The sequence below is a fragment of the Enoplosus armatus genome, chromosome 21, assembly GCF_043641665.1.
Source record: "Enoplosus armatus isolate fEnoArm2 chromosome 21, fEnoArm2.hap1, whole genome shotgun sequence".
Taxonomy (NCBI): domain Eukaryota; kingdom Metazoa; phylum Chordata; class Actinopteri; order Centrarchiformes; family Enoplosidae; genus Enoplosus; species Enoplosus armatus.
In genome coordinates, this window is record NC_092200.1 from 1,010,878 (window position 1) to 1,025,399 (window position 14,522).

Below are 14,522 nucleotides of genomic sequence, written 5' to 3' on the forward strand. Positions count from 1 at the left end.
TGTTCCCCTGACTCGTCCATCCTCCCACTACATCTTCATCCCTTCTTTCTCTCTTCCTCTTCCTCCTCTCTGTCCTCTGTGCCTCTTTAACCGGCAAGTCCTCCAGAATAAATGAGAAAACCCGTAGTTTGTCCACGCCCTCCTGGAGCGCCGCCTCTATCAGCAGGATCACAGCCACACCTGTTACAAAAATAAACCTGCTCTGTGATGTGACAGCGCTGCGGTTAAGGTTTGCTTAGGTTTACGCACAAACACATCATAGTTAAAGAGTCCAACGTCAAAGGCACATGTTTTGTTGATGATCAGAGGCTCAGGCAACATTGAGACAATAGTCTGGGGGCTTTGGGGGATGTGAACAGGAAGTATAATGTTGCCATGGAGTCTGTGAGTTAGCTGTGGGCTACATCTTGAGCCCTGTTTTTTTTTTATATATATTTGTTGACATGTAGTCACATGGTCTCCATCACAGCGGCTGAATCAGCTGTCAGCAGCTCCTGTCTGCAGCGTCCTCAAGGACGGACAGACAACTACCACTGATCACTGAGACACTGAAGGAAAGTTAGAAACAGGAGGATTCTCAGGCAGGTTCTGCAGTTATGAGGGACGTGTTTTCTCTATGATTTCTAAGTGGTTTTACGGACGTTTGTTTGCGATGGACAGTACAAGTGTATTAAAGTACGTAAATATCCTCTAAGAGTTGTGTGTCACAGCTCCATGTTTATATGCTGCTTATAAGACAAATAGGGGGGTAAAGTAAAGTATTACTGCAGCAATATACACTAACTATAGTACTTCTAACAATAGTAATAATACACTTAATGAGATTTTATCTGTGACCTTTAGTATGAAAGAAAAGAGACACTCATAGTGACGACTTCACAGTGCTGTTTGTTCAGGAACAGGTCTGATCTGTCAGATTGTTTCTTGGACGACGTCCACAGCTGTTGTATGGCACACTGCATATGAAAGAAGTCCTTCCTGTGTGTGTGTGTGTGTGTGTGTGTGTGTGTGTGTGTGTGTGTGTGTGTGCGTGCATGTTTTGCAGAAATGCTTTTATAATCTTTCATCATACAGAAGACAGATGTTCACAAACTTCACTAGTTTCTCAGCAGCAGGTTCTAACTTAGAGAGTTGTCTGTAAAATCAATGTACATGAAGAAACAAATGTTTCCAGTTATTCATTTTGTTATTACACTAGTGTTTCCTGGGGTCCTGTGATTGGTCGAGTCGAGGACGGATAAAAGGAGGAAAATTAGGACAAATTCTAAACTTTAAGGTTCATTGTTGACTCAGTAAGATAAACAATGAAGTAACAACAAAAAACGAAATTAATTCAGTAAATAACAACTCGTGCTAAGTATAACAATAGCGACCTCTGTATTGTGACCTTTTCCTTTATAGATACCTGATACTTTGACAGATAATGTTGCTTTTCTACAAAGAGAACTTTATTGTCTTATGTTCAGTTCTGCGTCTGTTCAGGACTGAAAATCACAGCCGTGAGTTGTATCTGCAGTTATTCATTTCAGGCTGCATGCTGCCCAAACAAGCTCCACCAATAAGGAAGGGCAGCAGCATCATTTTCCAACTGGTCTCTTCTCTCATCTGGACGGTAAAAACAATGTTCAGAGAGACTTTAGGAAGAAAATCAACCTGAAACTATACAAGATATAACACTGTTGCGTGGCTAACATTAGCAAGGCAGCTAAGAACACACAACATGTGAATAAGAATGAACCCCTCGGGCCGAAGCTACCAGGTCCTAGATCAGTCCAAACACAGAGACACCAAACTGACATCAACCCTCCACTAAACTACCAGTAAGTCAGAGAGCAAGTAACGCAGCATCACTGCGGTTAGTTTCTGTAATGTGATGAATTTCAGACTGTCATCACTAAATCTACTGTTACTGAAACAAGTCATCACATTACTGTAATGCGTTACTGCCTGACACTGCTTATGTGATACATGAAAGGTACGGTTCCACGTCCTGGAAAATGGTAGTAAGGGGACATTGAGTACAGATTATTTTGTATTTGTACACAGAATATATGTGGGTTTATAATCAGCTGGAGAACATATGTCATCAATGCTGATTTACACAGATTTTAATGGCAAGAAAGCAACGATGCATCCATCTGACTTAACTGAGTTACAATATTCCAGCTTTCTTATACTGCTGACAAACTAAAACATGTTTAATTAGCTGTAACGGCTGCAAGAGATGAGCTGAGACGAGGTAGTCTACAGATCTTTCTAACTGTCAATACATCTCATGTTCAGACCCAAACCAGCAACCTGACCACTTCCAGTCAGTCCTGTCTCACTTCCTGTCTGTGGCTCTCAGCTCTCAGCCCATTGGTTCCTGCTGAAGACGTCCATCTTTAAAAACTCCTCACAAATACATAGTTTCATTCAGTTTTGACGCCAGCCTGCAGCAGCTCAGCGAGATGAACCACAAGTGAATCAGAGAGAGAACGACAGAGGACGGACATGAAGAAACTGGATCTTTCAAATCCTCTTTGTCCGTCTTTCCTCTGCCTCCATGTTCCTGCTGACTCTGTTGTCGCCGTTGTGTCGTTTTGTTTTTCTGAAATGTAAATTTCCAAATCATCTGATCCTGTTAAACCTCCTGCTGGAACACAGTGTGTTTGTTTGGTTAGACAAACAGTTCTAACTGTCAGGGTCAAACTGCCTTATTTATCACCGTCCGCAGGTCGTCCACCTCTCTCTACCTCTCTCTCTCTTCTCTTGCTTCATGTTTAAAGGAACCGTTCAACATTTCTTAGAACCCTCTGGTTCTCTGTCTTCTCAGTACACAGATAAATCCAGGATGTGGTTAGCCTAGCTTAGCACAAAAACTGGAAGCAGGGGGAAACTGCTAGCCTCGCTCCATCAGTAATTCAGATTTTCATGTTGTATCTTGTTGCTAACAAGCTCGTCATCAAACCATCCAGTAATCAGCTGTGTTTAGAAGACAATAGAGTTTGGAAAGAGTTCAAACCTGGCAACCCACAATGGAACATAAATTCATTTTAGTTTTAATGAGTTCTGTAAACATTCAGTGTTGGCTTTGTTACTTGGCAAAGGTTATGTTAATCTGGGGTTATATAAGGAATAATTAATGTCTTCTGATATATTAAGGAGTTTCAATAGGTTTTCTGCTAAACATCATTAAGGGGTAAAAAACACTAATCAAACCATAAAATCTACCAAATAGTGTAAAAGGCATCTGTTCATTTTCAGCTCTTGTAAATGGGGTTTTAATCTATCTAATAAATGAGCTGTATTTTGTAGTAAATTAATAAATTACTAAGTAGAGTCAGCACATTTCATATTGTCCGATTCAGAAATAAAAAAACATGAATTTTCTTTGCCTGTCACAGAGTTTCTGACTTGAAATGTGTTATCTGCTTTTGGGGTTTGACCTTTATTCAAGGTTTGACAAACAGGCACTGCCCACACCCACACACACACACACACACACACACACACACACACACACACACACACACCATGTTTTCATCATGTTGAGAGTGACAGGATGTAGAAATGAATGCAGCTGTTTCTACTGACACCGTCAGAAAGGAGCCGCCCCCCTCAGGTGCGATCACTTCACCTGAACGAGAGGCTAAATATGCTGCCCTCCCCCCTTTGCCCTTTCTTTTTGACTGCAGTCATGTTGTGTGTGTTCTGCAAGTCAATTTCCTTATTCAATATTGGATAGTTTTGTTATCGCACACAATTTGTGTGGAGATATTTATTAATGTTGTTCTCTTTGCAGAGCTCAAACAGAAAGAATCAAACAGACACTGCAGATGTTTAACTTTCACATCTAATCAGTTTCACTGTCACGTCCACATAATTTAGAGCAGTACTCCACCCACTATCCTTCAAACACTCCATCTAATAACAAATATAAGTAATATATCATCTCAAATCTATTTACTTTGCATGATCAATGTGTCCATAAGCGCCAAATTTCTAAATCTTTATTTCCCAGGGGTGCCTGATATAACTAGTGACCCCCCCCCCCCCCCCCCCACACACACACACACACACACACGACAGTTAAGAAATGGAGACTCCACTCATGTCAATGTAAACACTAAGTGCTGCATTTAGTATTTAGTTCATACTGGAGAGGTGATTTCAAACAAAATATATTATATTAATATTAAACTATCATGTGATACTGGATTGGTTCAGTCCAACAGGTCCTTCTTCAGGCCTCTTTCACGCTCTCTCCTTTGTGGGGTCCCACAGGGGTCTATTCAGGGCCCCCTCCTATTTACTATATGCACGTGGATGATGTCGTCATAAAGCCTGGTGCCACCAATGTGTCCTTTTATTATGTCCTGCCTTGCTGAAATTAATTATGGACTATTTACTTAGGTAGTCTAGAGAAGGTCTCTTATGTTTTGGATTTTCTTTACTTTTAGTTCTTTAGCACTTCTTTAGGTCCTGGATGTTGGCTTTGAAACTTATTATGCGCTTGATGGGGCTAATTAGCTCAGAAAGCAGCAATAAGAGGCACTTTGATGAACACAGCACTATTTATCAAAGATCATAAACAGGAATCTTCTGACTGTTTATTGTGTATATATATATCTATAGATATAGTTATCTCTCTATATATATATATATATATCTACAGATATATGAATTCTCTTCCTGTGTGGGACAAATCAACGTGCTCAGTTGGTGCTCGGAGAGAAAAACATTTCCGTCTCTGCAGTTTGTGTTATTTAGCTGCTGTCGGTCGTTTTGAGAAGATGGATGTTTCTACTGAACGTTCTCCAGATCATAATCACAGCAGCAGCCAATCAGAGCTCAGAGAGGAGAAAAGAATTTATCGGTTTCACAACCTGCAAGAGATGAAGGAAGAGATAACACACAAAGCTGTACCTGCACCCACACACTCTCTCCACCTCTTCCTCCCTCATCATCTTCAGGACTCTCTCTCTCTCTCAGAGGAATGTCATGTGCTCACTGAGACAGATCTGTGTGTGTGTGTGTGTGTGTGTGTGTGTGTGTCAGTATTGAATTAGCTGTAATGAGTGAGGAGCTGCTGACTGCTCTTTAACACCACAGTCAGTGTTTCACCATAATAACTGTCAGTCAGTCAACATGTTGTTTCTCTGCAGTTTGTCCACACTTTGTTGACAGCCTGAGTCGTCCAATCAGCTGCCTGCAGATCGGCCTGATGGACCCTGGTTACACCTACACTGTGAAGACCCGAGTCTGAACCCAAACTAACCGCAGCCTCTCACCTGAGATCAACAAATCCTCCAAACTAAACAAGCAAACTTTTGATGAGTGTTTCGTGATCCTGCACCCCGATCACCAGGATCAGGAAACACTCATCAAAAGTTTGTTTCAAAACTGTCAGAAAAATAATTCAGATTCACCTCTGAAGTTAAGGTTTGGGATGAAATGACTCTTACTACATCTGAAAAGTTCCTCTTTCTTGTTGCATGTAATCTTTAGGCTGCTTACAGATTGTACAAAACTGTACTTTATATCCTCGACTATAGTAAAATGACCCATTTGAGTATGGGACATTTAAAACCCCTTCGATGGCTAAACATTACAAACAGGCTTCAGGTCTGATCTCGGCAGAAAGTGGTAGTGGCAGTGAAATTAGGCTTGGTGACGTAGTGACTCCTCGCAGGGCTAGTTGGTGAACTGCCCTAGCTGGGGAGCTAGCCGTTAACTTGCTAGTCAGTCACCATAGCTTCAGGAGCTTCTCTCTGTTTTCCCACTGGCCTTGTGTTCAATAAACAGTTATTAAAGAGGGAAAATGAAGGCCAACAGTCCGGCTCTCCTTCCCCTCAAAGCTCAGAATTGTCAAGACGGCTGCTCAAATCAGCGGCTTCACCAGTTCAAAGTTAAAGTTAAGTTAAATGCCGGCCAGGTCTTTATCCCATTTCCAGTCCAAATTCAAAGATATGCTCCTTTTGAATCTAAACCAGATGATGTTAGTTCTTTAGAATATATTACAGTTTTTAAAAGAAGGTTTAAAAACGTTTTATTCAATAAAGGAGAGACGGATGACTGTATTTTAATGAAAATATATAATGAGTGATACTTTATCTATTATGACAGTTATTTGGACTTTTATTGTTTCTCTCCTGTCAAGTTTAAACAGTTTGTTTGTCGGGTGAGAATGAGGTGAAGTGATGTGACTGATGATGGACTCTCAGTCATGATGTTAGCATGATTTGATGCGTCCGTTTCGAAGCTCATGTTCATGTGTTGTGACTATCTGAACAGAAACTCTGTGAATTCTTCTTCGCTCTCTTTCTCTTCTTGTCATCTTTGTTTATGTGACCCTCACTGAAGCGGCTAATCCCTCTGAGAGGAAAGAAAAGGCTTGTTCACAGGGCGGCAGGACAAAATCCATCTTCATAAAAGATGAAAGAGCAGAGGAGAAGAAACTAGAGGAGAAGGAGAGCGACCTTCAGCCAGACAGATTTCTGTTCTTCTCTGAGAGAAACAACTGGAACGTATCTGAACTCTGGTCCCTTTAAAGATCCCAGTGGTTTAAAGCTTGGAGAATCAGTTTCACAGGCGTTTACTCTGTGATGCTCAAAGGCCCAAAAATTCTGATTTCCAAAACTCAACGCCGTCTCTTTTTAGATGATTTATAAAATCTATGGGGGAGTAACTAGAGTTGGGATTCAATTCAACCTTTTAACAGATCTGAACGCTTGTGAATCTCTCACTGAGCCTGTTCATGTTTCCCTTTCACCGTGAGTACGTAAAAACTACAAGAGATCAGTGTCATGAACCTTATTGTTCACCAGCTTCTTGAAGCTGATCAGCTTCAGTTATTGATCTGATTTTAACTCTGAAACTGACGTGAGATCAGCTGATGGTTTCACTACAGAGGATTCATCAAACCAAGTACATTTACTCAAGTACTGTATTCAAGTATAAATTTGAGGTACTTGTACTTTACATATTAGGATTTTTTACACACAAAATATATGAAGAGTTTATAACATTTGATGTTCTAAATGTTCTAAATGTAAACAGTTTATAGAAGTGAAACTATGAAACTATGAAACTAGTTTATTATCAATTAGTCAACTGACAGAAAATGAATTCAACTATTTTGCTGGTTGAAGTGATTTTTGGTGTGAAACCATTTGCTGGTTCCAGCTGCTCAGATGCAGATGTGCTGCTTTTCCTCTGAATGCTGTTAATAATTGTGACGTCTTGTTAATAATGCGGAGCTTTGTGAAGGCGTCACTGTGACGGCAGAATGTTTCCAAACCAAACTATCATTTTAGTATCAGTACTTTACTGATCCGAGTGCAGTGTAAGAGAGTGGAGCTTCTTTCTCTTATAGACAATCTTTGGCTGGGTACAGAAACCAGAAAACAAGTTACGGCACCGACTAAAGACTTGAATGTTTTGTACTTTGCTGTGAGTAAAAAGACGACTGCTCTGACTGTTTACTTTTTATCACATGCGTTCTCTTTATTGTGTTATATGAAGTACTCTGTTTGTCAATTTTGCACAAAAGAGGCTCTAAAAATAAATTGTTTTCATTTTCATTCAAGTGTTTGATGAAGCAGAAAGAGACATCGCTGCTCAAAACAATAAAACAATCGATCCATAAAAGCTTGTGTTCAAAACTATGAAATGGAAATCAATGGATTCAGTGTTTGACCTCGCCTGAGGCTGAAGGTCCTGCTCAAATTCAAATATTCACTCGACAAAATCAATGAGGGATTTTAAACTGTGGTTAAGTGTTTTTATTGATATTCAGGCAGAAAACATGATGCGGCCTGAACGCTAAACTGATCTGTAACGTGTAAACAGACAGTCTGTGTTTGACCAAACAGAGAGAGGAGAGAGGAGACAGACATCATGTTGCCCTGCAGAATGCCATGACAGGAACACAGTGGCCTTGTCTCACACACACACACACACACACACACACACACGCACACACACACACACACACACACACACACACGCACACGCACACGCACACACACACACACACACACACACACACACACACACACTTCAGGAATGTCTCAACCAGCTGAGAAACGCTCGTCCTGTTGAACACACACTCAGCAGGTTTGAGCTCCTCTGAGAAAATCACATTCAAGTCAGATGTTTTCACATTAAGACCAGCGGACAAATCAGTTACTGCAGGTTTAAAGTTCTCCTCACCCTCAACCATCTCTACCAACACCAGGGACACAAGCCGACCAATCACAGCTCTTGTTGTCTCAGGCGGTGAGAGGAGACAGCTGACGTAGGAATGACAAAACCACTTTGTGTGCAAGTCATCAGTTTATGCCTGAATTCCATCCAACAATATCACTGAAATACAAAGAAAGCGAACACACTAAGAAACACTAAATAAAATGGTGCAGTCACGACATATTGTGGTGACGGCTGAGAGTCAGTGGATCAATTAAAAAGGCCTCTGCGGGATGTAGATAATAGCTGCTTCTGTCTGCTTTGTTCCGGTCCTCAGTTCACTTGCATTAATAAAAAGGAGTCAAACAAGTTTTTATTTCTTCTCTCAGCTGTGAACAGTCACATGATCCTCTCGGACAGAAGAAGAGCTGAATGGAACATCCTGAACCAAAGTATTCCCAATCAGCCTGCCTGCAGCAGTGTGTGCAGGTCAGAGCGAGACTCTGCTTGTCTGTCGGACTGAAGCTGCTTCCTTCTCACTCTGTTGCCGTTCAAGGAAAATTCCAAGGACTGAACTTCTGTTATTGTTTTTTTTACACTTTCACAGTAAATAACCAAACCAAACAGGCTGGAAACCACCAATCAGAGGCGGGATTAAAACTGGGGTTGTCGTCTTCCTACACAGCTGAAAGTGACATTATGATTATTGTGCTCCGGTACTTGAACAAATAGCACTACACCTCCAACAGAGGAAAAGGTTCAAAATACCTCTGCACCTATTTCCAGGGAATTTATAATTTGATATATATTGGTGATATATTGGCGATATTACTACATTGTAATGAGAGGAGCAGCCATCCCCGAGGGAGATTTACAGGTCGAATATAACACTTTCAAACAGTGGCTCCAATTTTCAAATAAAAAGTGACTTTTTGTCAGTATCATCAGCATAACATTAAAAATGGAAATGGAAATGACAGAGGCCCCCGGACTGAACCCTGAGGACCACCACAGGACATGAGGAGCCAGGAAAGAAAAGGAGCTTCATATAATAAGCAAGACATTTCTGTTTGTGTATACATGTGTATACAACAGATTCCTGCAGCAGAATAGCTTCTTTTTTCTTCTAATTACCAGATCACTTTTGATATTGCTACTTCAACAAGAAATAAAGGAGGGTTCGGGTGAAGTGATTTCAGAACATACATGTCTCCCCCGCTACACCCTTTAATGGATACTAAGAAACGTGCTCACGCTGATATTTGGTTGCATGTGTGAAAACAGCTGACAGACGTCCAGCTGCAGATCCAGCTGTGTGAACTCTGACCCAGCAGTGACAGCAGTTTATTATGAAAGAGTCAAACAGGTTGAAGACGTGTTCATCCCCCTGCCTCAGACACGGAGTTCACATGTTACAGTACAGAGAGAGAGCAGGTACAGCGATCAGCCTGTGTAATCCTGCTAACACTTTCTCAGCTCCATTATTGACATTCTTCACATTCCAGCTCTGAAAATCCCCCAGGCTGCACTGCTGCTGCTGCTGTCTGCAGGTCAAGCCAAGTCAAGTCAAGTCAATTTTATTTATAAAGCCCAATGTCACGAATCACAAATTTGCCTCAAGGGGCTTCACAATCTGTACAGCAGGGGACCCCCTCTGTCCTGAGCCTGCAGGCCACACCTGCAGCCACGAAGCTGCATCTGACCGCTTCTCACACACTCATTTCAATTCATTAGTAAGTGGAGCGCCTTCATTCGTCCACAGGTTGACAGATGTGACTCGTTTCAGTTCACGCAGACTGGCTCAATGTTGCAGGACCTCGAGTCCACCTGCTGTTCCTGAGCATCTGGAGAGAACCCCCTCCAGCTGAGTTTCTTTAAACCAGGTATATGTGTGTGTGTGTGTGTGTGTGTGTGTGTGTGTGTTGCGTTAGCATTAGTGTGCGTACTGTTCTGGTGTAAAAAAAGACACTGAACACTCAGCAAACGGATGACGATCTCTGATAAACGACACGTTCTCATGTTTAGAAAAAGTTCTGCCTCTGACTCAGTCACTTTGTGTGTCTTCCAGTCTGGGCGTATTGGGGTGGGGGGGCCTTTCACATGTCTGTGCCCGGTTGGTCGGTTGTCTCATCATCCATCCATGCAGCCTGCTGAGCACAGTTTGTCCTGAATCTGGCTGATTGTTGTCGTACTTTTCAGCCAATACGGTTCAACTCAGTATGCTAATAGTGTTGCCACGGTTACCACGAGGCTCCAACGTCTTCTTTATTGTCGGTTTCATTTAGCTGCCTCCAAAGAAACACACACACACACGCATGTAGAGACACAAAGAGAAGCACACACACACTGCCAAGGTCTTTCCCAAAAGTCAAACTCAATGGGAAAAAGGCACACACACACACACACACACACACACACACACACACACACGGTTTCTGAAGGTCAGATCTGTCAGTTCAGACTCGTCTCTCTGCAGCCACAACAATCAGTGTTTCATCATTTACTGCAGTTGACGGTTTAAAAAAGAGAACAACAAGCAAACAAACAAACTCAGCCAGCAGGTCAACACACACACACACACACACACACACACACACACACTCCATGACTAATCATCCAAAAGCTGCTGAATGTGCAGATTACAATCACTGAAGTGTGTCCACCAATCAGAAGAGGGGCGTTCACCTGTGGAGGTTTGGCGGGAGAGCAGAGGGCTATATTATCAGTGTTTGACATACAAAGAACGTTACAGCAGGTCTGCAGACCAACCAGACACAGGCACCGTGCATTATGGGTAAAAGGTTGTCTAACACACACACACACACACACACACACAGTCAAGACTCATAACTTTAATCATAGTTCACGTTAACCTCTGCTGTAAATCAGAGCTCAGTGTGTGTTAAACTACAGGTAACCATAGCAACGGTACTGATGGACCAATGGTAACTCCTCCAGGACCCCTACCACATCTTATAGGACGGAACCTCATCAAGGACTTGATCTAGGACCATTAGAACCTCCTCAAATATGTCTGGAACCTTCTCAAGTACATGTGCAACCTGCCCCAGGACCTCTGCTTAAGGATCAGAGCCACCTCCTCAAACAGGTCTGAAACCTCCTCCAGGGTGCCTGGAACCTCTACTGTCAGAATCCTGGTCTCTGATTGGCTGACAGTTTGGTGGGGGAATTGAACCCTCAACAATATAACAACACAACTATTCAAGACAAGGAGAGTCACACAAACACAATCATAAAGAATCCTCCACATAATCAAATTGTTGTCAAGACAAAGAGAGCGTGCAGTCAGCTGTTTTCACTTATAACTCACACACACACACACACACACACACACACACACACACACTCACACACACACACACACACACACACACTCACACACACACACACACACACACACACACACACACACACTCACACACACACACGCACGCACACACACACACACACACTCACACACACACACACACACACACACTCACACACACTCACACACTCACACTCACACACACACACACACACACAGACACACTCACACTCACACACACACACACACTCACACACTGAGATAACAGTCTGAAGAGTTGAGCTCAGCGTTTCCTCCCCTCATTCATTCACTTATTTATTCTCTCGTTCTTTCAGCCGAACAACCCGATTGGTCCGAGATATGTTCAAACCTCGTACTTCACTCGTCACTCAGAACTCCCATAATGCTTAGCAAGCCTCCGCTGACAATTCAGCCAGAAAGTGTTTAGGAAAGAAGACAATCAGTTATCTCAGTTGTGATCTTTCAGAAACACGTTCCTCACAAACCGAAATGATTCTTCTTCTTATCTTTGGGACTGTTGGTTGGACGAAGTGAGAGACAATATGTGTCAACTTACTGTCGGCTTTCACTACTTTATGAACATTTACATTCAACATGAATCTGATGATATGAGTGTGGGAGTATAAATACGTGCAGGGGGCTCATTAGACATTACAGACGTGTATTCTAAAGGTACTGTGAGTACTACACATGAATACTTTGAGGCATCCGTGATGTGATGGGGGTGATGAAGATCCCTCTCTTCTTCTCTCCCAGTGCCACAGAATGAACGTATGAAGTCGACGATGAAATGATCAAAATAAATGTAATAAATAATAATGTGGTGTGACACACGGTGTGATTAAAACAAAACCATCATCATCATCTTTAGTCGTCTTTAGTGGCGCTAGAGGAAATCTGAAGGTTCTTATCAGTAACATTTTCCTCCTCCTTAAAAAGAAATGATAAATAATAAATGAATAAATTCTGTTTGTCGGGTGATTTACAGTAAAAACAAAAGGTCAAGGCAGTTAAACAATTTAGAGCTGCAAAGATTAGTCGATTAATCAACAACTATTTTGATAATCGATTCATCGTTTTAGTCATTTTCCACGCAGGTTTCTCACATGTGAGAATTTGAAGCTTCTCTTCATCATATATGACAGCAAGCTGAACATCTCTGGATTCTGGTCTCATAAGACTTTCAACTACGACTCCCTGCTGTGGTATATTATAACTTCATAGACCAAAGAGACGATAATCAGAAGATTAATCGATAATGAAAACAATAATTGTTAGTTGCAGCCCTGCTGTACTCCATGTTTGGAAGATACAGGTTATCCAGCCCACAGTGAGGACATACCAGCTTGGAGATTTGGCTCAAACGCAAAGAAAACAGCAGGAAATGAACGTTTAATTGGTGATAATTCAGTTTACAGAGTTTACATGTGGTTTCTCTCCTGTAACGTCCCTGAAGTTCTGTTCAGAGCCAAACTCTGCTCACATTTAAAGGCATTTCTTCAGTTTTAGCTCCAATATATATATATATATATATATATATATATGAACTACATGAACTAAGTTTGTGACCTGTTTCCAGTGTTTTCTGTCTTCTGCAGAGTCCCTATGATTTTCCCATGATAGTAGTCTAAACTGTTATTATCGTAATTAGTGGTTCGTTTTGAACAGTAATAGGACTCTATTATATATTAGTGTTTATAGTAAAATTAACGCATTTGCTTAATATTGCGTTACTGTTACTATATGCTTTGTAACCCCCCCGGGGATCAATAAGTATTTCTGATTCTGATAGAGGGCTCATTTACTGTTTTAATTATTACTCTAATATTTCTATGATGTTCCTATAATAACGCTATTCAGGTCTAACTTTGTACTTATAGAGACACCTTTTCTCTACAAAACTGTACAATATAAAGTACAATCTCATACTGACACAAACAGGACAATCATCAAGTCAGAGCAGCGGAGAAACAGAGGGAAATACCCCGGACTCACGCTCCCTCCCTCCCGCACCGACTCGCTCTCTCCCCGGAGCTCTCACCCCGGACTCACGCTCCCTCCCTCCCGCAGCGACTCGCTCTCTCTCCGGAGCTCTCACCCCGGACTCACGCTCCCTCCCTCCCGCACCGACTCGCTCTCTCTCCGGAGCTCTCACCCCGGACTCACGCTCCCTCCCTCCCGCACCGACTCGCTCTCTCTCCGGAGCTCTCACCCCGGGCTCAGTCCTACCTTTCCTGCCGGGACTGGTGCAGCAGCAGCGGCCGAGCAGCAGCAGCAGCAGCGCCGCTCCGCCTCCGTAGAACTTCATGTCTGCGGCCGGTTTCTAATGAAAGTCCTCAAAGTTTTCCTTCCTCTGGTGGTGGGGGGGGGGGCTGTCCATGAGCCGGGGGGGGGGCTGTCCATGAGCCGCACAGACTGTTACAGAGACGGTGCGTCTGCGTGAGAGGGCTGGAGCTGAGTGACGGAGCCTGGTGGATTCAAAGAGACTCTGCAGAGAAGAGCACACCCCCGCTCCTCCACACCTCCTCCTGTCCTCCTCCACACCTCCTCCACGCGTCCTCCTGTCCTCCTCCACACCTCCTCCTCTCCTCCTCCACACCCCCTCTCCTCCACACCCCCTCTCCTCCACACCTCCTCCTCTCCTCCACACCTCCTCTCCTCCACACCCCCGCTCCTCCACACCTCCTCCTCTCCTCCACTCCTCCTCTCCTCCACACCTCCTCCTCTCCTCCTCCACACCCCCGCTCCTCCACACCTCCTCCTCTCCTCCACACCCCCTCTCCTCCACACCTCCTCCTCTCCTCCACACCCCCTCTCCTCCACACCTCCTCTCCTCCACACCTCCTCCTCTCCTCCTCTCCTCCTCCACACCTCCTCCTCTCCTCCACACCTCCTCTCAGAGATGAATATGGTAGCTCTGTGTTTATTTCTTATTACTTTTCAGATGAATGTTTGAAACAGAAAAAAAGAAACAAAACATATGATGACGGTACAAAAACACATT